Source organism: Camelus dromedarius, chromosome 13, assembly GCF_036321535.1.
Source record: "Camelus dromedarius isolate mCamDro1 chromosome 13, mCamDro1.pat, whole genome shotgun sequence".
NCBI classification, from domain to species: domain Eukaryota; kingdom Metazoa; phylum Chordata; class Mammalia; order Artiodactyla; family Camelidae; genus Camelus; species Camelus dromedarius.
This window is the reverse complement of record NC_087448.1, coordinates 40,464,450-40,491,537: the sequence shown is the minus strand read 5'-3', so window position 1 is coordinate 40,491,537 and position 27,088 is coordinate 40,464,450. Positions and strand designations below refer to the sequence as shown.

General features: G+C 42.2%; 2 long non-coding RNA genes across 2 annotated transcripts in view; both read right to left on the bottom strand.

Moving 5' to 3' along the window:
* The window catches only part of LOC135322771 (uncharacterized), a 63,820-nt gene extending 62,528 nt beyond the window's left edge, over positions 1-1,292 (bottom strand). Inside the window, exon 1 of the long non-coding RNA XR_010383606.1 lies at positions 1,083-1,292. This is a non-coding gene — a long non-coding RNA (uncharacterized LOC135322771). The remainder of the gene's footprint in view (positions 1-1,082) is intronic.
* Positions 1,293-5,758: 4,466 nt separating this feature from the next.
* Positions 5,759-27,088, bottom strand: part of LOC135322773 (uncharacterized) — a 56,542-nt gene continuing 35,212 nt past the window's right edge. The window contains exons 5-8 of the long non-coding RNA XR_010383608.1: positions 25,778-25,901; positions 9,121-9,366; positions 8,347-8,434; positions 5,759-7,134 (exon numbers count right to left, since the gene is read on the bottom strand). This is a non-coding gene — a long non-coding RNA (uncharacterized LOC135322773). The remainder of the gene's footprint in view (positions 7,135-8,346; positions 8,435-9,120; positions 9,367-25,777; positions 25,902-27,088) is intronic.

Sequence of the window (27,088 nt, the reverse complement as noted above, 5' to 3'; positions counted from 1 at the left end):
CTAACATTGTAAATTGACTACACTTCAATAAAAAATAAATTAAAAAAATAAGTAAAAATAAAAGCAACGCCATTAAGAAAAAAAAAAAAAAAGAATACTGTAATGCCCTTATCTGTAGGTGCTGGAGAATCCTTGTTGCAAGCACCAAGTCCACTGGATCACTCCAGCACTGGCTGTCACTCTTTCTGACCATCAGAGAGTCACTTGGCTTCACTGAGGTTACTTTTCTCTTCTGTGAACGGCTACAGTAGCAACTAACGATGTATAGAATCTCATCATTCACAAGCCCAACAATTAGTGAGGACTTCCCATGGGCCAGGCTCTAGAGAGATGAAAAGATATGGTCCCAGATATATTCACGGGTAGAAGAAATTTATGCCATAAAGACATTAATTCTTCCTGTTTTTATACACAGATTCATTGCAATTCTGATTAGAATTCCTACCAGATTTTTCATGGAATGTAACAAGTTAATTTATGGTCAGGAACAGCCAAGAAACTTCTTTAGAAACACCACTGGGGAGGGGTGGATATGACACTCATTTCCACTGGTCTTTCTGATGTGATGAAAACGTTCTGGAATAATAATTGTTGCACAACTGTGAATATGCTAAAAGTTGCTGAATTGTACCTTTTAAATGGATGGACTTCATGGTGTGTGAACAATATCACAATAAAGCTGTTATATGAAAAAATATTTCTTGACAATTATTTTTCCCTCTATACTACTAGTCTGCCCCACGATTTAAGAAAAACAAAAAACCAAAACAAACCAAACCGTGCCAGGAGCTCTTTAGGACTGCAATGTCCCTGGGTCTCCAACGCCTCTGGTGGTGCTTTTCCTGTTAACGCACCCTAGCTGGGCTGGGCTAGTTAGGGACTGAAAGTATCTTTTTAAAATCGACGGTCACACGTTTCACCCTGGGAGTGGGAAGGAAGGAGGATGTCACAGCCTCATGCCTTCAGCTCATTTTTAACTGAACCAAGCCCTGCTTTCAACACTATAATCCCTGGCACTATAAAAACACGTGACATCAACAAGCACGGCCATCATAACACCTGAAATTGTTCAAGGTACTTACCTGGGGCAGAAACACTGAGGGAGGAGACAGAAGCTCGCTCAGCACTGAGGATCCACTTTCCCGACTCCACCAGAAGCTGGGCTTGAGAGCCGGAGGCTCTCAGTCCAGGGAGCAGCGCCCACGCAGCTGAGCTTGTCCTCAGGGAGCAGGAAAGGAAGAGCAGGGCAGCCCCGGGGTCGCGATGCAGGGAAAGCGGGGGGGGGGGGTGGAAACGCGGGCTGCAGCCCCGCTCGGAGGCCAGCCCCAACCCCAGCCGTCCGCCCCCGTCCGGGTCCGCAGACCCCGCCCGCCCGGGACACAGCCCGCCCAGGGGCGGGGACGGGCCGGCGGCCGAGGAGAGGCAGCCCGGGAGGAGAGGACTCTCGGGCGGGAGAGGGGAAGGGGACGCCAGCCGCGGACTGAGGGGAGCCCGGCTGGGTGAGAGGCTGCAGGTGCACACCTGGCCATGGACAGCTGTGGCCGGGGCGCCGGGGTAGGTGGCACGGGCAGAGGGGTCTGGCCAGAGCAATTCAGCTGAACACAGGCTGCCTGGCGCCCTGGGGGGCTATGACATGCGGACCGCCCTCCCGCAGCTACCTGACACCTTTCCCGGGAGCCCCCCACCTTGCATTTCCACAGCCAGAGGCCCCGGCCCCGGGCAGGAGCTAAAGGCCTACCGGTCGACAGAGCTGAGAAGCCTTTGGGGCCGATCCCCGGCTCGGAGCTGGAGCTTCCAACCCGCGGTCCAGGTGCCACTGACTGCCCATGCGCAGGAGGGCCAGCGATCCACTCTGGGTTCTGCGAGAGAATGTGGGTTAGCGAGGGAGGGAGAAGATGGGATGGGGAGGAGAGGAGGGGAAAAGTGGAGGGAGACAGATGGACAGGAAGAGCAGAGCAAAGGGAGGGATCTGGAGAGGGAAGGGTCATAGCGGTGATGGAGAGAAAAACTTTACCTCTGGGGGCACCGGAAGGAGGCGGCAGTCCTGCCTCTGTACCATTCTGTAACCCTTCAAGGCCCGCAGCTCATGTTTTACCTCTCTGATCCAGCCCTCCATCCGATGCTTCTGCAGAACCCCTACGGGTATCACACCCATTGCCCCCACGCGGAGCTGGTTTTTCTGTGCTCTGGGAACCAAGCACCCGCAGGTGTTGTCACTCAGAACTACCTTGGGAAGAGTACATATTCCCCTTTTACACGCTGGGAAACAGGCAGGCATGATCTCTACCTTAGTTCCACTCTCTCAGGTGTTGGGCTGGCGGGGAGCAGGGTGGTACAAGATCAGAGCCCCAGACAGAGCAGACTGCCTGAGTGTTGGTGCATAGTCCCCATCCCTCCTGGGTAAACCACGCCCCACCCTAGTGGAACCATCAAGGGCTCACAGTAGTTCCCTGGGTGTGGGAGAGCTATCCTCATGTGAAGGAAAAGCCCAGCTGGGCTAACAAGCTAAGTCACAAATCTAAGTGTCATAAGTGTCGGTTTACTGATCTAAATTCTGCTGGGCTAACTCGTAAATCTGAAGTTTAGTGTCAGTACTGGGCTAACAAGCTAACTCGTAAATCCAAGCTCAACAAGTGTCAGTAACGTGATCTATTACAAGTTGATAAGCTCCAGTGTACTGATTCCTTGCTTTTTGTTGTTTGAGCCTTAATGGCTAATACACCTTATTTGTAATTAACCCTTTAAAACCTCATGTGCACTTCCTGGAGGTGCTCAGAACTTCGGAGCAGAAGCCCCTCTGAGCCCGCCGGCATAATAAATCTGAGTACACCAACCCTCCGAGTGGTGCTTGTTTCTTGGCTGGCCTGTTTTTTCCATAACACTCAGTTCCAGTGGCCAGCTTGCTAGGTAGATAGGAGTGTTACCGAGTCCAAATTCATTCTCCTCAGTGCAGGACAGGCCAATTAGTTGGGAGACCAGGTGTTGGGGCAAGGAATAGCAAGTTTCTGTAGACCTAGATGGCAAACTAATGTCCTGGAAAATCATCTCCCCAAGTCAGAATTCAGGCTCCTTTCCTATGTGCTTGGTTGTTGCAATCTTCTTGGTGTAGGAATTCCTTCTTGTTAGAATCCTTTGTTCTTGCAGCTATCTACCTGGGTCAAATATCTGTAAACCTCCAACAAAACAAACGTTATTTTCTATTCTGTAATTTGTTATCTTTTTATGAATGAAAAAGTGTTAAATATCCTTAAAGGTCAGAGCCTTCAGAATAGGCTCTTCTGTATATTTCAGGCTGTAAGCAACATTGTTTTACAAGCAAGATGAAGCCTAGGAGACAGAGCATAGGGTTAAAGTCAAATGAAAAGATCTAATATGGAGTCAGATTTGTTCTGTTCTATTACCCGGGCAGAAGCCACTTGAGGATTTAAATCCCTTTAAGTTAAAAATAACTAAAACTTTAAAGGAATTTACATACATATGTGGGAATGTGCATACCATATCTGGAAATGCACCCAAAGGATAGTAAACAGTGGCATCTCCAGGGAGGGCTGGAAGAACAGAGGATGAGGGTAAACTTCTTTCACTTGTGTATTTTTGTGCTGTTTCAATTTTTTTTAACCATTTGCATGTATTTCTTTTTCAGTTAAAAAAATGTGTAATGGAGCAAAGGAGTAATTAGCTCAACAAATACAGCAGCCATGGAATCACTGAGTCATCACTTTTGACTTAAGCCAGGAAGCATTTATTGACTCTCTCCAATGTGCCCAGTGCTGTTTTAAGACTTCTTTTATTATAATTATTTATTATTATTATTATTATTATTATTATTACTACTACTATTATTATTGTTATTTTTATTTTATGAAATAATAACAAGGTATCCCCCACCCCTGCCCATGGCTGGTGGAAAACCAACTGAGTTTTTATTGAGTTGTTTTCCAAGGAGTAGAGATGAGTTATAAACTGAACACATCTTCAGGGCAAACCAGGCGGAGTGGTTTTACAGCACGCCAGACAGCTATGAAGGGTTTTCAGTAAAGGCGCCCAGAGGTTGAGAGAAAGCCTCCAGGGCCCTACAAAAAGCTGCCCAAACTGCCTTCTCCATGGCACTACTGAAATAGGAAAGAACAAATCTGACTCCGTATTTGATCTGTTCGTTTGACGTTAACAAAGCCAAGTTAATACGCTCCGGTCATTTTATGGGTTATGATGCCACAGAGGAGATGGACATGTCAACAAGGAACCATTCTGCCGTGATCACGGAGCTGGAGGACAGGATGGGCGGCAAGATGTATGACACAGCCGTAGCTGTGCCCGTGCTTCTAGGCAGGTAACCAAAGTCGCCTCGACAAGGTGTCAAATACTTGTGCCCACGTCTTCATCACCTGACATGTATTAAAGAGAAATGGTAACCTATAAAAGGCCAATACCCTTGGTGGGTACACCGTCCAAAGAGCAAAGTCACAGTTTGACAACTGGCCATCTCGGTTCCCTGGGATTCATTCTTGGAGAACCTTAAAAACCACTCCTCTGTCCTCAAGAAGTGCTTTCTACTTGTCTGATCTTTGGCTCAGGGATACAGCACGTTCAAGTGAACTTCAATGTCTGCACAGATTTGACTGTCTTTCTCCAGGTTCACTTGTCCATTCTAAAGAGGCCTGAGCTAAGTCCATCCTCCTTAAGATCTATTCCCTCCAGTGACTACTCATTGAGCCTGCAATTAAAAGCCAACTGAACAAGACTGTCTGTCCTCAGCTAAAAAGTTCACCCACTCTTCACTGCTTTCTTAATATCCTCTCCTGGCTAATTGCAACAGACTAACACCTCCCTCCACCAAGCTCCCCAACTATGTCAGTTTGTCTCCCCAAAGAGAAAGTAAGGACCAGAAATGAGGAGTCAACTCCATAGTCACTTCTGAATTCCTAGCATATAGTAATGTTAATAAATAGAACTATGATTATGGCTTCTTTCCTTTAAAACATTTCCGGTTATTTGAATCAGACCTTGGAAGAGAGGTGTTTGCCTTCAAGTATCTTGATCCACAAGACTCTGGAGGCCTTTTTCAGAATGGCTGCTCACTGATTCATTCAAGCCACAGCTTCTCATTCCAGGAGAAGCTGTGCTTCTCTGCCAGGAGTTTGTGGTCACTCTCATGCCAGAAGAGCTTTAAAATATATCCTTACTTTGGATTTGTTATTTTTCCCCTCTTCCAACAAAATTGACTTTCCTTACTTTCTTGCCTTGAGGAATTTTTTTTTCCTAGTTCACCCTTTAGTAAACCATGCTTCTCGGGATAGGCTTGGCCTTACATATGATCAGTCATCCAACTCCCAGTGTGAGAGGCTTCGGGCTCACCTCCTGCCCTACTGTCAAGGCAACTGAAACTCAGTACAGGAGCCAACAGGCACCCCAGGGCTTCTAAGGCTCATGTATCACCCAGAATCCCTGCTTTCTGGTTTGTCTGGGCTTCTGAGGATTTCCCCTCACCTTCTTGACAATTAGCTGTGCAGCTTGAAAGATGAAGAAGGAAGGTATTATTTCTTAATCAGCATTTTAAGAAACTTGTGTAATGAAGGTTTTCACGAGTTTCTACAACCCTCCATGGCCGAGACAGAAAACACACTAGGTATTTTCTAAGTTTAGCTATCATGTGTATTTTTTCTTTTGTTTTCTTAACTGCAAACAGACATCTTTTAATTAAAAAAAATAAGGCCCCAAATAGGATAGAGAAAGGGCATAGAAAATTAAAGGGCAAAGACAGAAAAATGATAAATACTCTACAAGGTTAATATAATACTTACTCTATGTATCAGATCAGCAATTCTCAGTAACAGCTAATTGAAATATGACCATGAAGTAAAAGGTCTCTCTTGTAAGGAGATGGCTAACAGAAAATAGAATTAAATCAACAAACTAAAATTCTAAGTCTGGCGAGGTACAGAAGGCTACCAGCAAAATGTGTCATCTTCTGGAAAGGAGGGAGGCTCACCAGCTCTTTACTTTGGAGCCTGATCCCAGGGGAGGGCGGTGAAGTGAGCTCTGTAAGTACCCAATTAGCAAAGTGGGTGATGAATAAAGAGACGTGAGCTTTGATGACAGAGATGATACTACTATTCACTTGTCCTGTAAAGTATGTCTTCAGGTTCAGTGATCAATACCTCGGCGTCCTCAGGGATTAAGATTATAGGAAAATGCACAGCCTGGGCCCAGACCTCCTCTTTGATCTCGTGACACTGCACTTAGTGGTCTCAAGGGCAACTCCAACTCCACCTGCAAAGAGTTGACTTCACGGTGCTCCTCTAATAGCCGTCCTGCCCAGGGCCCCTGGTCGGGGGTCAAGGTCTCTCTGCCTCTCCCAGCTCAGGCCCATCACTCACAGATGTGACTGGACCCCTCCTTCAGGGCCCAATTTCCTCCGTCAACGAGTCCCACCACCCACACCTCACCTACCAGGTTCTCACTGGCACTCCCTCAGCACTGACTCTGTGCTGGGGACCATGCTGCACGCTGTGCACACGTTATCTCACTGGATCTCCACAGCAGTCCTGGGAGGTCGGTACATCACTGCTTTTATTGATTAGATAAATTGTTTCTCTTCCTTGAGTGCATCATCCAATGTGACAAGGCTACTGAGCCACAAAACTGGGACTGAAAGCCACTTGAAAATTCTACACTCCTACACCTCGCAGCCACCCTAATCTGACTCATCACATCACCTCCTGCCGAGCCTTCTAAATGTTTCTAAGCATTTTACAAGACAAAAGTGATCTACGAGAGCACCCCACTCCCCTACTTAAAATCTGACAATGACGGTCCACTGCCCTTAGGAGAAAGCCCCACCGGGCCTGAGCACAGCCCAACGGCCCGGCATCTGCGTTCCCTGCGCCGCTGCGCCGCCTCACCCACCACGCAGCTCTACACTGGCCGTGTCCAGGACAAGGATGCTGACTCCGTACAACCCGGGGCTCGTCTCAATCGAACAATGATCACCTTCTTTACTGTTCACCCTCTTCACTGCTGACTCTCAGAAAAATGTTTTCTCAGGATGAATCAATATCTTTTTCCTTACAACTTCCCTTCATTGATAATGAGCTCCACCCAAAAGAGAGAAGACTTAATTCTCAGTATCCTTATCTGTAAAGTGAGAATAACAAGGAAATATGTGAGGTTTTAAGAGAAATAATATTCATGTGAGGCTGAGGGACAATTCCCAACATACAGTAAGCACTCAATATGTGCTTACTTAATATTAATAAGAATATAATGCATTCCAGCAACCTTAACTCAATGTTTTATGGCTATGTCCAACAGACTACAGACACACTGTTGGACGAACCGCTTTAGGCAGATCAGCACAAGCGTACTGGGAAAGGTAAGCGCTGACTCCAGTTACAGCTGCAGCCACCGAGCACTTCGGGGCGGGGGCAGTTTCTCAGACTATTACATGTTGCTTGAGCATTTAATTGTCACTAATGAATAAAGACAGGTGTTCTTTAGTCAAAGCTCCTGAAACATAAATCTTCAAAGATTGATGCAAATTAGATTTCAAGTACGACACTCTCTCTAGAAATTATTTGAAAATAATAGTCTTAGCTCCTCTGCACATCAAAAGGGCATGTTCTTAATATATCTGACTACACCGAAAGTGTTGTTTCAAAGAAATTAAGATGAAGCCATCCTAAATAAGCTCTCAGTATCATCTGCACAAAGCCCCACCCAAGGGTCTCATTTCTCACTTCCACATATGTGTTCAGGTAGCTTAACGTGGGTCTTTGTTTCTTATAACACGGGGGTGGGAAGAGTTGTGGATAGATTTATGTAGCAAATATAAACCTAGGGTATTTTCTGTGTAGAAATCCTAGAAATAAACAAAATGATATATAGTCCTACCCTCAAGAAGCTCAGCCTTTCCATTTACAACAGCATTAAAAATAAAATGAGAGATACATTTAACAAAAATTTACAAGATTTGTACATTGAATATTTTGAAGTATCACCAAAAAAATTTAAAAGATCTACATATATGGAAGACATCCCATGTTGATGGAATGGTAGACAATATTGTTAAAAATGTTAAGACTCCCTAAAGTGATTTACAAATTCAGTGGAATCCCTATCAAAATTCCAGCTGACTTCTTTGCAAAAAGTGAAAAACTTATCCCAAAATTCATATGGAAGTGCAAGAGGCCCAGGACAGCCAAAGCAATCTTGACGAAGCAGAGCAAAGTGGGAGGACTCACTTTAAAGGGTACTAAAAAGCTATAGTACTAAGTTAGTATGGTACTGGCATAAGTTTGGATAAATAAATCTATGAGACACAATAAAATCCCAGGGGGAAAAACTTACATTTACAGTCAGTTTTCCACAAGGGTGCCAACAACACTCCATTGAAAGAATAGTCTATTCAACAAGTGGTGCAGGGAAAGCTGGGTATCTGCAGGCAAAAAATGAATCTGGAATCTGGACCCCCATATTTTATATAATAAATAAAAATTAATTCAAAATGGATCACAGACAGAAACGTAAATACTAAACCTATAAACTTTCTAAAAGAAGACACAGTATAAATCTTTGTGGTCCTAGGATAGGCTTTGGTTTCCTAGATACAATACGAAGAGCACAAGTGATAGAAGAAAAAAGCAGACAAACTGGACTTCATCAAAATTAAAAACTTTGTTACAGAGGACATCATCAAGAAAGTGAAATGACAGGGGAAGGGGGTATCTCAACTGATACAGTGCGTGCTTAGCAAGAAAAATAAAATAAATCAATCCATCTAATTACCTCCCCTATAAAGAAATTGTTTTAATGTTTAAAAAAATAAAGTGAAAGGACAATCTGCAGAATAGGAGAAAAATTTTACAAAGCATGTATCTAATAAGAGACTAGTATTCAGGATATATAACAAATGCTTACACCTGAACAATACAAAGAAAATCGACTCAATTTTTAAATTTTCCAAGGATTTAAAAAAATACACAAGTGGCCAATAAGCATATGAAAAGAAGCTCAGCATCACTAGCCAAATCAAAATCAAAATGAGATCTCATTTTACACCCACCAGGATGGTTATAATCAAAACATGCACAATAACAAGTGTTGTTCAGGAGGCAGAGATACCTCATATGCGGCCAGTGGAAAGGGACAATGGTGCAGCTTCTTTGGAGAAGTCTGTTGTTTCCTCAAAAGGTTAGAGTTATATGGCACAGCAGTTTCACTCCTACATGTAGAGTCATCCCTTAGTATCCTCGGGGGGTTGGTTTCAGGAAACCCCCATCCTGGATTCCATAATCCAAGGATGTTCGAGTCCCTTTACAATCAGCCATCTGGATCCATGAAGTGGAAACTACAGATATGGCGGGCCAACTGTAGAGCCAACAGAATGAAAACATTCTCACAAAAACTTGCACATCAATATTCATAGCAGTATCATTCAGAGTAGCCAAAGGTTACAAAAAATATCCATCCATCAATGAACGGATAAACAAAATTACCAAGAATAGTCCCACAAACTTTTGGTCATTGAATCTTTGACAAAGGAGGTGAGAACATACAATGGAGTAAAGACAGCCTCTTCAGAAAATGGTGTAGGGAAAACTGGACAGCTGCATGTAAATCAATGAAGTTAGACTACTCCCTCACAGCACACACAAAAATAAATTAAAAGTGGCTTAAAGACTTAAACATGTAGACAAGACACTATAAACCTCTTAGAAAAAACATAGGGAAAACATCTGACATACATCTCAGCAATGTTCTCCTAGAGCAGTCTACTCAAGCAATAGAAATACAAGCAAAAATATACAAGTGGGATGTAATTAAACTTACAAGCTTTTTCACAGCAAAGGAAACTGTAAGCAAAACAAAAAGACAACCTATGGAATGGGAGAAAATATTTGCAATAAATGAGACTGACAAGGGCTTAATTCCCAGAATATATAAACAGCTTTTACACTTCATAAGAAAGAAAAACAAACAACTCAATCCAAAAATGGGCAGAAGACCTAAAGAAACTTTTCTCCAATGAAGACATACAAACGGCCGATAGGCACATGAAAAAATGCTCAATATCATTATCAGAGAAATGCAAATCAAAACTGCAATCAAATATCACATCTCGCCAGTCCGAATAGCCATCATTCAGAAGTTCACAAACAATAAATGCTGGAGAGGCTGTGGAGAATAGGGAACCCTCCTACACTGTGGTGGGAATGCAGTTTGGTGGAGCCATTGTGGAAAACAGCATAGAGGTTCCTCAAAAGACAAAAAATTGACCTCCCATATGACCCAGCAATCCCACTCCTAGGCACATATCCAGAAGGAACCCTAATTCAAAAAGACACCTACACCCCAATGTTCACAGCAGCACTATTTACAATAGCAAGACATGGAAACAACCAAAATGTCCACTGACAGATGACTGGATAAAGAGGTTGTAGTATATTTGTACAATAGACTACTATTCACCCATAAAAGAATAATAAAATAATGCCATTTGTAGCAACATGAATGGACCTGGAGAATGTCATTCAAAGTGAAGTAACCCAGAAAGAGAGAGAAAAATACCATATGAGATCGCTCACATGTGGAATCTAAAAAAAAAAAAAAAAAAGAAACAAAAAAAGAAAAAGCAAACAAACAAAAAGATAAACTTATCTACAGAACAGAAACAGACACAGAGACATAGAAAGCAAACTATGGTTACCAGAGGGGAGAGGGTGTGGGAAGGAATAAATTGGGAGTTCAAGATTTGCAGGTACTGACTATGTATAGAGTAAACAGCAAGTTTATACTGGATAGCACAGGAGAATATATTTAGTATCTTATAGTAACTTATGTTGAAAAAGAATATGAAAATGAATACAGGTATGTTCCTATATAAATGAAGTGTTGTGCTGTACAAGAAACTGATGCAACATTATAAACTGACTAGAATTCAATGAAAATATTTTTAAATAGACAAAAAACGAAAAAAAGAAAAGAGATATTATCAAACCAAAAGAATAAAGAACTGATTGAGGCTACAACATGGATGGACCTTGAAGGTTTATACTAAAATAAGCCAGACACAAAAGGGCAAATAGTGCCCTTTTAGGTGAACTGTTTCTAAGCGTTTATTGTACTATTCCAGTACATTTTCTGGAGGTTTGAAGTCTATCAAAATCTAAATAAAATGTATTATTCATTAAAAACATAAAATGATTCCTCACAGGAGGGCTTTAATTATTAAATGCAGAAATGCATGTAAAGCTCCTGGAACAACAATTTGCATGTCCACAGACAGTCACTGTTGTCACTGCCACTCAGAGGTTGGTGCCAGCGCTGATGAGGGCTGCCTCCACTCGCTCCCCTGCAGAGAGGAGTGAGGGCCTGGGCTCTGACAGGAAGGGTGACCATGAACATGGGTTAGACAGAGCCACTCCCCAGACTCTGCGTTACCCAACTTTCTTATAGAAACTGCTCCATCTAACATAAACACGCTACAGGGATGTATCTTACAACACAAGGAATAGAGCCAATGTTTTACAATAACTATAAATGGAACATAAAAATAAAATTGTGCAACTATTGTACACCTGAAACTTATATCATACTGTAAATCAGCTATACCTTTATAAAAAATTAAAAAATAATTTAAAAATTTTATCACTTTAGTATTCAATTCGGTTTTTAAGTAACTACTAAACAGCTTAGAAAGTATAAAATATTTAAGTGTGATAAGTTTGTTTACATATTTATTTACTTTCAGCCTCCTGCTAAAAGAGAAATTAAACAATTTTTTTAAACACAGCTTAACAACCATAACAACAAAAAGACAAAAGTTAGAGTGAAGAGAAAATGGAGATTGAATAATTAAATGAAACCAGGGGAAGGTAAAATCATAAAAATGAATGCCATGAAGTTAGGGTAAGTGTTAATGGCCGACTAGAAATTCAGCTGTAAGATTCTTGGCAGCTAAAGCAAAAAGTAAAAGATGATGGGGCGGGTCTTACAGCTCAGCGGTAGAGCGTGTGCTTAGCGTGCACGGGGTCCTGGGTTCAAGTGCCAAGGCCTCCACGAACAGATAAATACACCTAATTACCTACTTCCTAAAGAGCCCCAAAGAAAAGAAAAAGAGAAATTTCTTTAATAAAAAAACCTGATATTAAATTTAGATTAAATACTTGAAAAAAAGAAAAATTGAAAAATTTGAGTGACACAAGCGATAATGCCCGTGAGATAAATCTGCAGTGGCTGCTGGCACGTCCCCATGTCCCACGTGGGAAAATCTGAAACACCTTTCCCACCACTCAGAGTCATCCTCAGCCCACACCACCCCTCCCCCTGTTAAATGCAGGAGCACAGCCAGGGCCGGGCCTTTGTTCTCTCCCTATCATCACAGTGAGACAGGATGGAAAGGGGCAGAGCACAGTCATTCAAGGAAGGCCACAACAATTAACATCAAAATGGTGAAGGATTCAACCCCAATAGGCCTTGAGGCTCAGGATGAAGAGATATAACTTCTAGCAGAGCTTGAGCTTCATTATACACCCATTGTAATAGTAACATGGTGAATAACATGTCCCAAGGCACCATGGCTATCCCAAGGCTAGCCACAAAAGGTCACAGGGTGGGAAATGGCCAACTCCCTGGGAATCCCAGCCCCTTGCCCTTAGGCTGCTCAGTCTACTTATTAGCATATGAAACAACCAAGCCCAAGAAAACGAGCAACACAGCGCCACCTCTCGGTCACCACTCTCTCTCCCTCTTCGGAGAAAGCCCACACTCTGTCTGTGGAGTGTGTACATACTTTTAATCTGAGCACCCAAACCCCACACCTCGTGGCCTTTCTCTTGCCTTTCAAAGTGTCTCTGTGAATAAATCTACCTTTACTCAACACTGGCTTGCTCTTGAAATCTTTCCTGCATGAAGCCCAGGACCCACGTCTGGTGGGGCACAATCCAGGGGCTCAACCAAAGCCTGAGACACAGCCCTTCTCCTGCCCCACATCTGTTTTCTTGTATCAACAGGACTGGGATATGAAGGGAGTTCTGAGGCCCCAGCTAAGGTACAGAAGCAGCCCCCAGGGCTCAAAATGGCGGGCAGCCCCTCCCCCAGCAGGGGCCCTGAGGTCGGCCCTGTTCTCTGTGGTTCCCAGTTGTGCTGACTCCCTAGCCAGACAGCGTTTTCCTAGGCCTGTCCCCACAAAATCCTTCTCTCCAAAATACAAGCACATCATGTCACAGTCCTCTTATTCAACCAGGAAGTTTTCAGCGCCCTTTTTCCTTCCCTAGTAAAGAATCTATCTGTCCTCCCTCGCACCCCACCAATTCTTTCTTTGTGAGAACTCTGTACTCCCCACATACCATCCTGAACTCAGCTGCCTTGCTAGCTGGGACTGAGATGTTTCAGTCTCACACAGCCTGCGTCCTTTCACTTTCCCCTTTCTACCTTAAAAAGCCTTTCCTGAGACTCCCACCCCTCTGATTCTGAACTTCACAAAGTGCTGAGGTTGCAGTCTCTGTGTGCATACCTCCCAGGTTTTGGCTAGTTTTCCTTCTCAAGATCTTCACTAAGGAGCTGCATGAAGAAGTTTAAAGAGGCTACTCTTACATCTGAGCTGAGGAGCCTGCATAAAATTTAAATGGCTTTGAAGAGAGAGTTAACCAGGGACAGAGAGGCCGCAGGTCCTAGTCAACAGTGTCATGAGGCAAAATGTTCTTCAAAGGCTCAGAGTGGCTTCTGAACGTGGAGTCGGCAGGGAGGAGGTGCCAGGCAGTGAGTAGGGTGAGTGACACTGGGTACGCTTCCCCAGCTGGGGAAGAATTGGATTTTGTTCTACTTTTCCAAACAATTTCTGACTACCTTTTTCTCTTATTGTCACATACCATTTCCTACGAATTAAGAAAAATCAATGTCAGTCATTTGGGCCGCTTGGGAGAAGCAACACGATGCCATTCACAGGACTGGGACATGACAGCCACACCAGTCTAGGTTGAAAGACCAGTGGGGGTATTTCCAAGGTAGTCACGGGCATGCAACAAACTCCCCAGCTTCAATTACCTCATCTCAAATGTGAGGCCAATAAAACTACCAAGCAAAGTGCGTGATGATTATGGCCGACATCTGTTTACTAGGTAAGTGCCCGTGACAGCTGCCACTGAATGGGAAATGAGTATGATCAACGAGGCCAAGTCAACCTGGTCACACGCGCCCTGCCTTCCCGCTTTGGTGCAGGACCGGAGTTTGTTTAGCTGAGATGAACGCCCCCAGAGCAGCCCCGAAGGGAAAGCTCCCAGCTCTGCCCGGCGAGGCGTGTTCCTTTCCTTCTCAGAGCTGATCACAGTTTGCAGTCGTCTGTTTTTACATTTATCCCTTTAGTACCTGCCTCCCCTCCGGAGTTTTGCTTAAGCAGCACAGGTCCAGGTTTGTGTTGCTGCCTACTGGATATTCTGGGCTGGGAGACAGGCGACCCCACGTCTGGCTCTGGGGCTGAACGGAGAGGCCAGAAGCCCCAGGGGCTCATGCTGAACCGAGGCCCCTGCACCCAAAATTATGGTCTGACTTTGGGCAAATTACACAGTCTTCTTTACCCTAAGATTCCTCATCTGTCCATGAAAATAACTGCCCATGGCATAGAGTTTCAAGGATTAAAGGAAATCACCAAATTCACAACTTATTCAAGGGGCTACCAATGCGTCCTCAAAAGGCACATGCTGCCATTACGGCTGTGACACACGCTAAGCGGGGCTGACAGACACAGTGAACACAGCTAAGTGCCTGTTTGTTAAGTGTTTCATGAGTGTTATAATACTGTTTACAACTTACAACAAACCCAGGAAGAAACGAATATTATAATGCACATTTCACAGATTCACCAACAGATTAAGGGAGGTTGCACTCTAGTCCAAGGCCCTTTGGTGAGGAAATGGCTATTTAAACCTGTATCTGAGCCCAGGCCTGGGCTACATCTCTCTCCAATCCACCTGTCCAATACACAAGTTTGCACAGGCCAGCTCTTAAATGCAATGTGTGCCACCGTTTGTCAATGTTGGTTAATTACCATAAACTGCTCTCAGAAACCGCTACAGAAAAGACAGGTGGACCCACATCCCTGCCAACAAAGTAGAGGAATTCTGCCTTGCCTTCTCCTGTAATGTGCAGAAACCCTTCCCTACACCACCAAATTCAAATGTATGCTTCATCAGTGTTTATGTTTGCACATGGAATATTAAAGTAGAAGGTACCTGCAGTAATTCCATCTCGGTTCCTTTCCAAGTTTCCAGATTATCCACAATCAGCCTGTGAATGAAAATACTGCAATGTGAATGAAAATACTGCAACCATGTCAGTAAACAAAGAATGCTGAAACCAAGTCATCAGCGGCTGCCGCCATCCCCCAGCGAGGACAGGCCTGAAGACCAGCCTCTACAGCCACTCACAACAGTGCCCTCTGAACAGAATGAGAATAAGAAAAGACAGGATACTTGCCCTAGATAGCTAGGTGCTTGTCTAAAGAATGAATCCAGTGAGCCCAAATGATACATAGAAAATCACTAAGCTCTTTAACTTGACATACCTGGCTTTCTTTAGATAACAATGTTTTATTGTTCCATCTACCTGGTCTTTCTTGTAAAGCTCCTATATATCCTAGCTCCTCCCCAACCTCTTCTGAGCAGTCCCTCAGAGCGATCTGAGAGGCTGTCATCCCGGCTCGAGTCCTCCCGCCAAATAAACATAACTCTTAACTTTTAGGCTGCACATGTATTTCAGTCAACAGTTTTGGACACCATGAAGGGACCCAGAGCAGACTTTCTCCACCTGAACTATTCGAGTAACCGGAGCCTTGGTACCAGCAGTGGCCCTTTGTGCCCATCCACCTCCTCGGGGAGTCCAGATGAATTTGGGTGAGTCTCTCCTGGTTCTCGGATCTCCCATATTGGGTGATAATCCTGAGTTTTATTTGGCGGTGTATCCAGGTACCTGGCCCTCCAGTTGAAAGATACTGGGGGGAATAACCCACCCAGTGGAGACATACTGGGTGGGGCCTGGTTGAAAGATAACGGGAAACACCCACCTTTAGGAGACGTCCAAGGTGGGGCTGGTTGAAAGATACCAGGAAAATACCCAGTGGAGACATCCTGAGTGGGTCCATGATGAAAGACACTGGGGTCAGGACTGAGTGGTTAGGTAAGAGGCTGGTCTAATGTTTTCCTCAATTTGGTTACCTCCATTGAATTTTTCAGAATAAAAGTAAAATTCTTATGAGGAACCTTTCAACTCCAAAAATGGGACCCTCTTCCTGGCTGGTAACAGCTTTCTCGGATGACTGAGAAACTTGCAGGAGTGGTATAGGCAAAGACTTCATGCCATAGAGTTGTCCCTGTGGGAAAACCTACTAGCAATTTTATTCTGACAACCCTACCTTAGAATGGGGAATAGAACTTTCAAAAAAAAAAAAAAAAAAAAAAAGAAAGAAAGAAAGAAAGGAAGAAAGAAAAGGAAAAAAAGAAAAAGAAATGACAGATTGCCAGCCTCCAACTAATACCCCAGCCAGGTTTATATACATACAAAACTTACAAATTTAATTGGGAATTAAAAAAAAATCTCACTCTTAAAGTAACTAACCAGGCCTGATAAAAACATTTTTTGGAATTCTGGACTTATAAAAACCAAAACCCTTTTAGGGGGAACTTGGATTTCTCTTACTTTGTCCTTGAAATATAAACGTTTTATCTTTCTCTGGGTGTTTTATGTGTGTGTATGTATGTATATATGTGTTTCCTTTTTGTTTTTAATGGAAAATTTGGAGTCTGCCATGCAAAAGGTACAAGTATTGTGTACATATGTTGGCCACGCAAATAAATTGGGATTCTCAACAATCCTTTGTACCAATTTTCAGGCATTTTGCCATCTTAACCTTTGTTGCATCAGTCTGGACCATGAATTGCTTTACCTTTTGGAGAGTAAACTTTTGAATTTTATTTAAGCAGCACCCCCACTCTCATTTGGAAAAGCCTCTTCATCTTATTCGTTTAAAATCACTATATATATATAAATTGATGACCATGTGATGGATCCTTTAATTTGGAAAAACTTTTAAATTGGTGAAAGTTGAAAGAGCTCTCATTATAAACAGCCGTTTTATTGGTACCTATTAAAATCAAGTTTAAAGGTAGAAAATATATCTAATGGTTAATCTAAGAACTTATTTTTAAAAAACTGGTTTGAAAAGCTACATTTATGTTTTTCCTTTCCCATTAATGGTTTTAGAGATGTTAATAAAATCTTAGAATAATTAATGTTAATTAGGTTGAGTAACTGGAAAAAGGAATGTAAAAATGTCAAAAGATTTTTTTCTTAACGGAAAAAAAAAAAAAGATAAGGGGCTTATCCCAAATGAGTAAATTTTTTTGATGGTTATTTTGAATGAGATAAATAAAATAGACATTTTTGGATTTAGAGACAAGGTTTTGATACTACACTACGTAAAGTTAAAAAAAAAAATTGCCAAACAGATCACCTACTGCCCCCCAAAATTAAAGTTCAAACAAGTCCGTTTTATTTACCCCAGTTTAAAATGTATGTATTTATAGGGATAGAAATATATATATATATATATAATATATGTAGACTGTGATATTTGATCAATGACTGGGGCAACAGACCAATTAATCAAATTAAAAGTTGAGAAGTGCCTAAGTTCTTTGGCTCAAACTTGGGGATCCCAGAGACTTTTCTATAAAATTAGATACAGTGAAAAAAAAAAAAAAAGAAAGAAAAGAAAAGAAGAAAAAGGCTTCTGGCATTCCTTCTAGAAATAAAAATTACTGATTAAATTAATAAATATTAAAATTAAAGGTATAAGAGTTAATAAAATTGAGATAAAAGTTTGTAAAATTGGCATGTTTAAATGGGCTTTATATAAACTTTTTGCTTAATTATGTTGTGGGATAGATATGTTTCAATGGAAAAACGCTTCCCCTTCTTGGTATTACAAGGCTGGGCACATTTCTGTCCCTCAGAAAATATTAATTGAACAAAATAAAGGAAACCAATAGAGTTACATGAGCCATCCAATATAATGTAAAACTAAAAACTAATATTCAGTGGCTAATAGAAAAATATAATAAGAGGTTTACCCTGGGTTTAACTTATAACTCAAGGAAAAGAGACCTTACTAAATGCCTTATGCAAGCTTTGGAAGACAAGATAAATTGAACCTTAAAGTTTTAAAAAATGGAATTCTTTGTTTACAGCTCTTCTCACTGATACAAAACAGCCAAATAAGGAGATACAATTGGGCTTATGTGACAGAGCAGTTCTCTGGGGAACTGTAAGTGTCTGCCATTGTCTTGCAGATCAGAAATGTAAATACAGCAAACAGTGACCTAGGACTGAGCCTAATTAGCTCAATGAAATAAAACTTAAGGCCAAAGAAATTTTTGGCATTTTAGAACTCAGAACTCCGATGGGTCCTTCAGACTTTGTCAAGAAATCTTCAATGTCTTTTTCATAAATAGTAAGCCTTAGTGATTTGAGCAAGCAAATTCAGCTTACTCCAACTATTATTATACCTATCTTATAAGTAAGTTTTAAAGTGAAGCTATGAGATCTCTAGCTTTTGTATGTTTATAAGCCTGAGTACACATTATAGATGTGAGATATTTCTACTGCTAAAAAAAAAAAAAAAAAAAAAAAAAACAAAGTCAAAGAGTTCTGCTTAATTGACGTAAAAAGTAATAGCTGACAAATTATTTTTAAAATAAAAACTAAGTTGACCTTCAGGTTTACGTGAACTGGAAAATATTCAATATTAAGATAACACTTGGTATTGCTTAGTTTAAGTATGTTCTAATTAATATAGACATCTTTAAAGTCATCAATATTAAGTATAATACCTTTACTGTACCTAGGTTTAATGAAAGTCAAATAAGATCCTGTTATATCTGTTGCAGATTTGTCAAAAAAAAAATAATAGTAATGTGGTGTGATAAAATTTGAAGTAAATTAAATGCAAATGAGATGAGAGTTTTGGGTAAATTTTTTAAAATATACATTTAAAATGTATGCTTAAGATAATCTCTAAATGTTTGGTATCTAAATTCTAGAGTTGTGCTAAATTAAGTTAAATGATAGGATTTTATTTAATAGCTATGCCATTTTCAGATAAAATAAGATTGAAATATGAATTACTTAACATATGACTTCCTCTTACAGAGAAACTAAAGGTGTTTAGAAATATTAATAAATGCTTGGTGCCACTCTGAAATAGTCTCTATTATTAAGGGAAAGATCTCAGTATCCTAGGAAGGTAAGATAAATGTGTAAAGGAAGATATAAGGAATGGAATTATATTTTGTTAATGAAAAATAGTGACTTTGTCCTGAATCTGGTTACTTCTGAATGGAAGAAAAAATAAGGAACACACTAATACGAGTATAGAAAGCTGTGGAAGGCTTGTGGAAGAGGAACCCTGAGGAAAGAGTTTTCTACGTGGTCGGAATTGGCTAAGTTTAGAATCAATTTGGGCAAAGTAAATGAATCTTAGAAGTAAGCTGGTACAAGACTAGATTTGGTTTTCTCTCTGTTAAGGGGACAAAATTTTCTTAAAATATTAATCCACCTTCAGTAACAAATTGTAAAGCTTCTTATGCGACTTAAGTGATCTGTTGTGCCTTTACCTTTGAAATATTTTCTTGTTAATGAGTAAGTACTACTTTACAGTGATCTATACGTTTATCTGACCAAGTGTTTTGAAAACTTTTAACAAGCTCCCCAAATATCAATTTCTCATTAAAATTCTTTTAGTCTCCAGTTAACTATGGGATGCTACAAAGGGTCCCTGAAACATCTCAAAGAGAGATTTTAAAGTAGTAAGTTTCATTTGGCATGTTAACTAACATGGGAAGTATTGTCAAATGAATAATAAATCTTCCTAGGTTATATTGTATGAGAAAATATTATTAATATAGATATTCTAGAAATTATATGGACTCCCTAAAATTCTGGTATATCTGAAATGTTACCAGTCATAATTCTGGTTATTGTGACCAGGTTTCTTTATAGATTACAGTGTAACGTTGTTTAACCATGCTGTTAATTCTGTTGTCATTTATAGGCAGGTAATTGTTTTCTTCTGATGATTTTGCAAAATACTCTCTTCAAGGAGATTTACTGATTTCTAATAAATTTCAAACTATAACACTGAAATAAACTGGGTAAGAAATTTTAAAGGTCTAAAGAAAACTCTGATTAAAAGAATTAGTTACGTGGGACTGAGTAAACTGATGAATATGGTTACAATTTTTGATTTTGTCTGAAATACTACTGGCTTTTAACCTGTTTACCAGACATAAAGAAACTCTTCTCCTTAAACTAGTTATATGATTCACGTCAATTTGATAAATTATACCTATGTAAGCAGACTTAGAACAGTTATCTTTTCTCTCTATCTGATCCCTTAAGAGACTAAAATCTTTTAGGTCCCCAGTGGCTCTATGAGATAAATTAGGAAGGTCATCTCCTAACAGGTATAGGAACCTCAAGGTATTTTAAGGACTTCAAAAAGAAAAGAATTTACCTAAATCTGTTAGGCAGAAATCTATGACAAGCCCTTGACGGGGCTTTCCTGGCCTTAGAAAACCTTATTAACATTCTAGCTTAAAAGTCCTTATTAAAAGTTCCAACACAGCCAATTTAAAAGAGCCTATATGATCAAATAATCAGACTTAACTTGTAAACAAATTCACCTTGATTTGACTATATTTGATAAAAATGAGGGAACTCTAGAGAGAAAAAGATTATATTTTAGTGGATATTAAATTCTCATTTTGTTAATTGAGGTCTATATTTAGTAAGACACTTCCCAGATCATTCCTTGCTGTTATGTTACATTGCTGCAAAGTTTAATTGAATTATTAAAAGGACACTGTATGTTTCTTTCTGAAGCTTAGTAATATATCCTTGGGTAAAGATCCAATGCCCCATGACCTGCAGCCAGGGGATTATACATACTGGAACAGGCATGACTTAAAAAATTGTCTCCAACATGAATGGAAGGACTCTATCAGGTACTCTTAACTAGACCATACACACCAAAGCTGAAGGAAACTGACTTTCAGATTCATTTCCAATCAGAAAGAGCCCCTGCTGTGCACTGGCCTATAGAGCACTGCTTACCTTAAAACAATGCTCAAATGGAGAAAATCTACTAGGCCAGGATGAGAAGACGATGACACATGAGGTAGATAGCTGACCCAAGACACCAGACCAGGCCTGTATACCAATTACTTTGATAATTTCTCCTACCTTTGATTATGAACTACTCCAATTGTTAAGTTTATGGTAAATTACCTATGTCTAGTACTTCTGTGTTACCTTGGTGGGTTTCCCTACTCCAAGGCTCTAACTAGATAGCCCTCAGAAACGTTATTCTAAAAAGGAAATTATAGTTCTGTTTAGGCCACTGTTGATCTTACAAGGTGGGAGACCTCACCTGGCCAATTAATACCTGCTCGAAGCCTGACCATAAATACGAACTTTCTTGTAAGATCACTCAAACTCAGTCAGAAACACAAGAAAAATTTTAACCCAAAAATATAACTTCTTGACTATTAAATTCTTAATCGTGACTTTATTAACGTTACTAGCTGTATTACTTATATCCTGTCTATTTTATAAGGTTGTTTTCTCTTACGTTCCCCAAAGTGTAGCTAGGCCTACAACAAGATTGATGATGGCAAATCATATTGAAGAAATACATAAAATTTATAACCCTGCATAAAATAATTATAACAGTGTGATTCTAGGTATGGGAATGAGCAACGAAGGGTAAACATTTCCTGGATCATAATAGACTAGTAAGACAGGCCATACAGAGAACTTTCAGTATCAACAAGGCCTGATAAAAACACCTAACACCTTGAATGGCAGGTCAGAAGTTTCTTCAACCTGAACTAGGAATGAGCCTTCATAGCACCCTGGGACAAAATTGGTCATGAAATGTCTCTCAAAATATTGGTCGAATTTAGGACCAACGGGGAGCACTGTGAATGAAAATACTGCAACCATGTCAGTAAACAAAGAATGCTGAAACCAAGTCAGCAGCAGCTGCCGCCATCTCCCAGGGAGGACAGGCCTATAGCTCAGCCTAGGCAGCCACTCAGAATGGTGCCCGCTGAGGGGACTCAGAATAAGAAAGGACAGAATACTGGCCCTAGATAACTAGGTGCTTGTAAAAGGAATGAATTCAATGAGCCAAAATGTTTACTTCCTCCCATACAAAGAAAATCACTAAATTCTTGAACTTGAGATGCCTGGATTTCTTTAGATAACAAGCAATCTTTATTCTTCCAACTCCCTGGTCTTTGTTGTAAAGTTCCTATATAATCCTAGCTCCTCCCCTACTTCTTGGGAGCAGTCCCTCAGACAGATTTGAAGGCTGTCATCCCGCCTCGAGTCCTCCCGCCAAATAAAGCATAACTCTAAACTTTCAGGCTGCACATTTCTTTCAGTCGACAAGTCCCAGAATAGACACAACTCATCAATTCTGTAATGGAACACACTGGATCAGGAACCAAAAGCATGTTCTAGTCCAGAAAAACTACGGGACCCTCTTTCTTCCTGTCATTATACAATCCCACCAGAACTCATTAATTTGCTGTCTGCTCATCTGGCAACCAAACTCAGAGAAGAGTCAACTCAGCAGAGTGCCGTGCTGGGGAGAACACCCCGCAGCAGCATGGCGGGCTGCCTGCCCTCCCGCACGCTCTACTGACCCCTAGTGTCCTCCGTGGAGACCAGGCCAACAGAGCTGTTCCCAACAGCTGCAAAGTCCCACACATTAAATAAAAGCGTTTTATTTTATATGATATGTTACGTATATAACCATCTCTGAAGACAGCTTTGCCAGAAGCCCAAATCTTCAACATTAATCTGCAAAGGCAAATGCTGCCCCCAAGGGAAAACAAGTCTTAAAACGATGCTAAGGCCTCCAAAGTCCTCTCCAGGACCATCAATCAAACTGCCTGCAGGCCTGCAGCTGCAGGCGGCTACGTGTCTGGTTTTAAAGCAACCCCTTCCTGCCGTCAGGTGCTACAATGTCCCTCTACGCCCTCCCATCTGAGGGTAAGAGCAGCCGCTGCAGAACCTTGCAGGGAAGCACTGACAAGACTGGACACAGAGGATAAGAGCTAAACTAAGCCTTCTGATGACACGAGCTTGTCACTGTGTCATTTAACAGATGAAGATATATAGAGAGAGGTGGGGTGATCTTGCTCAAAGTCACACAGCTAATAAGTGGCAAAGTCTGTAACTCAGCTACACCCTCCGTTGTGACGCCCCCGCTGGGACTCCCACAGGGTTCTCTCGTGCCTGCCTGACCAGTCCTTTACTGTCACTCATAACCCACCACAGGGTCTGACCCTAGCCTGTCTTTTCAGCCTCTTCTCCCTCTAGTTTCTCAGGAACAAGGCTGCTCAGGCCACTGTGTGAATTCCGGCTCCCCAAACCCTCCGTGCTCAGGGTGGTCTTGCCTGTGCATCCAGCACCCTGCTCAGAGGCTCTTCCTCCCTGCAGGAGGACGTTTCCACTCTCCGCAGGGACACCCCCTCAGGGAAGCCCTCTTCTCGCCCTCAGCATGGCAGGTGTCCCAGGCCACATCCCGAGCTGCCCCATTAGGACTGAGGGTGCCCAGGTCTGCTAGTCAGACCAGCAGCCTCAGAGCCAGGGATTATGTCCGGGTCACCTTGCAAACCTACTGCCAGCCTCACAGCCCCCAGCCAGCAGGTCTCCTGGAAGTCACAGCAAGTGCCCCACCCAATCCCGAAGTCTCTTCATTTGCCAGCACCGCTGATGTCTGGTCTCCAAAGTTTGGTCAGTTTCACACAAAACAGCAGCTTCCACTGAAGCGGAGGGTTTTCGATTCTGCTCCCCATCCTTACTGGAAACGTCAAGGGAAACCAAAAGGCCTTTTCTCAACCCTTTTCTGATGACACCCTCCCACCCACAATATTCACATGCTCAAGAGCTTTGGGTCCAAGTATTTTTGTTTCCCTTACGCTAAGTGGCTCAAAACACTGCGGGATTCTTTCTCTTTTGAGAGTATTTGTTTGTACTGAGTTTATCGGCTTTAATCACTTTTTGTGTCTCTCTTCAGTGTCCCTAGCCGTTGCCACTTCTTACTCCCTTCAGCAGCCTCCCTCCCAACATCTAGTCTAGGAAATCAACTGTGATGAGGGGCCCGGGGGCAGTCACAGAAGATGGAACTAAGGCACAGAGAGGCGACATAATTTGCCTGAGAAGATCAGCTTCAAGCCCCAACACTGTGTGTCACGTCCCTCTGTTTAAAACTTATGCTAAACTAGTTAACTTTTTATAGATTATGTTTATAAACAGATGAGGTATCAAAATACATACAAGGACACACATCAACTCTATGATGTTCATTAACTCCACTATTTTGTTTCTATTTATTTTATTTCTGTTAAAAAAAATTAGGAACCTCTGCAGTCAATATAGCAAAATGTTAATGGGTTTTAAATCCAGAATGTAGAGGTGTAAGTGTATCATTACTCATAATTATTTGTATGCTCACAAAATGATTTGACAGTCTCTCTCCCCTCCCCCTATTCGCTACTGGCTCTCACCTGATCTCCCAGACCACACATCGAACAGCCTTTCACTTTACCCACAGCTGAACTCATCAGTTTTACCCCAGAGCTTCCTCTGCAGATTTCCCTCCTCAGAGCACAGCAGGACCATCATTTACCTCATTAATCCACCCAGAAACCTGTTCCTTACTCCATCCTACCTACACAGACATCATTCATCCTTTCCTTTTTACCATCTAAAGATGCCTTCAATCTCTTCACTTTTACCCACTGACTGTCCCACTGACTGTCCCACCGCTCAGGTGGAAGCCACCAACACTGCACACCTAGACTCACGAGTCTCCCAAGTGGTCCCCCAGCCGCTCTCCCATACTAGACACAAATGGGATATTGTCACTCCCGTGCTTTTATGACTCTTTTCAAACCTACTTTTCTTAGAAGAAACTCCAAGTTTTTCACCTGGTGAAGGTGTTTGCCATGAAACTTTGAGCTCAGGAACGGCAGGACCCCCCTCTTTCTTGGCCCTACCCTTTCCCCAAGGCCCCGCCCTCTGGCACAGCACTGGCCCAGGAGGACCTGCTGAGCTACACCAGCCTGTATTCTAACCCTGGTCTTGAGTTCTTAGCAAACTGCTTCACTTATCCATACAAATCCAAGGTAGATTAGAAAGATTTTAGATGTTGAGCTAGACTATTGATTTGGGGATTTTGCACTAGCAACCTGCAAGTACATGTTCTAATGATTCTGTCTTCTTAAAACCACACCCAGATTTTAGTAGTATTTGTGGAATGTCTTCGAAGTAAAAGGGCCTGTACTTTTACAGAATTTATGTTTTATACCATGAAAAACCCGGACAGGGTCACAAATGGAATCGCCTCACAAGTGACAGAAGACAGGTGAGAGGCACAAAGCAACAGGTCTCAAAGATGATAAGAGCAAAGTTGTTTCGCCAACCCCCCCAAAAATTCCTGAAAGAACCAAAAATTCTGAATTTTGAAAGTAAAAGGCTATCATATATAGAAATAAAATAAATGATCCTCTTCATCAGTGTTTCAAGATCTGACTCCAGATATTTTAGCAGGCCATACTGAATCCTAGCACAGAAAAATCAGATGGACTAGTGGTGAGTAAGTTCCAGGAAAACGGCAGTAATTCCTCCACTTGTGTAAAGACGTACACTTCACCTGCCGAATGTGAATGTAGAACGCATTCTGGAGAAATTCGGAAGCTTCCAGGGTCCGCTTCTGAATGGCAAGGACACGGACAGCTTGGAAGCATGCCTCTAACTCAGTCACCGGCATTTTTACACTGCAGGGGGAAAAGGAGGCCCTCAGTCGAGAGCAGAGATGTTCCTGTCGTGTCTCCCAGGCCGCGCCTCGCGGACTCAGTGCCCTGCAGCAGCGCGGCCCCAGGCGAGGACACGCAGCGTGGCCCACCCAAGCAGGAGGGGCACTGGGCTTGAGAAATCCCATCCCCGATGGGGGCAAGAGGGGCTGGTGGGGTTGAGTGAACCTATAAATGCCCACTGAAATATGCCTGCATTCATTCAAGTGATACAAGCAACAGTAGCAAGCTATTTAACCAAATTTCAATTTTCAGTGGAAATTTTGCCATTCCTTTCCGCTTGTCCCCTGCACTCTGAGACAGGCTTAGGCTCTCTCACACCTGCAGCTCTGAAGCAATAGTTGTGAATTAATTTTACTTTGGTGCAAGTGTCCTCGCTCCCCGTGTCATTGTGTCTGTCCTCTCTAAACACAGTCGGATATCTCCCTGGATCTCTACCTGAGTTCCTTTCTCCTCCTCCTCAGATCCTGAGATAAAGGACAAATGAAGACACATGACCAGAAAAGGCACTGTGGACTTGACCGAAATCCACAGTGACCCCCTAGGTGAGTGCTGCCCACCCCTTACCTTCGATTCTCAAGGTTCAGTCAATGGTGACATCCAGCCCAGAGACGTGGCCCAATTAAAAGCTATGTGGCTTGGGCAAGGGGACAGGTGCAGGAGCTGTTTCCAGAGCCGGACCCCTCCCCACCTCTGCTCCCCTCTCCCCCAAAGCCCCGCTGCCAAGCACTCAGGCTCCGTGATCTGATGTCCTTCTCTTCTACTCTACTCCAAACCCTTTTCCTTTACCTTTTTTCCCTAATTATCCCCAGCTGGAGTGATTTTTCAATCGCAGTATCTAAAAAAATTCCTTCAGCCCAAAATGAGGTCTCCAGGAGTCAATGCCCATATGCTGGTTCCAGAAGAGAGCCGCTGGCTAGGGGGACCCTCACCAACACTCATGGGGCATCAGACATGTTGCTGGGTCGGCCAACCCCAACAAGAGTTTGCTGTGACCCCTATGCTACACAGCATCCCTGCTCACAAAAATATAGTTGGCCCACTTATCGGTTATTAAGAAACAAAAATACAAAACTGATCATTTTTCTTACTAAAATTATGTATGAAGCGGAAAGGGGAATTGTAATAGAAAAGAACAATTTTGACCCCAT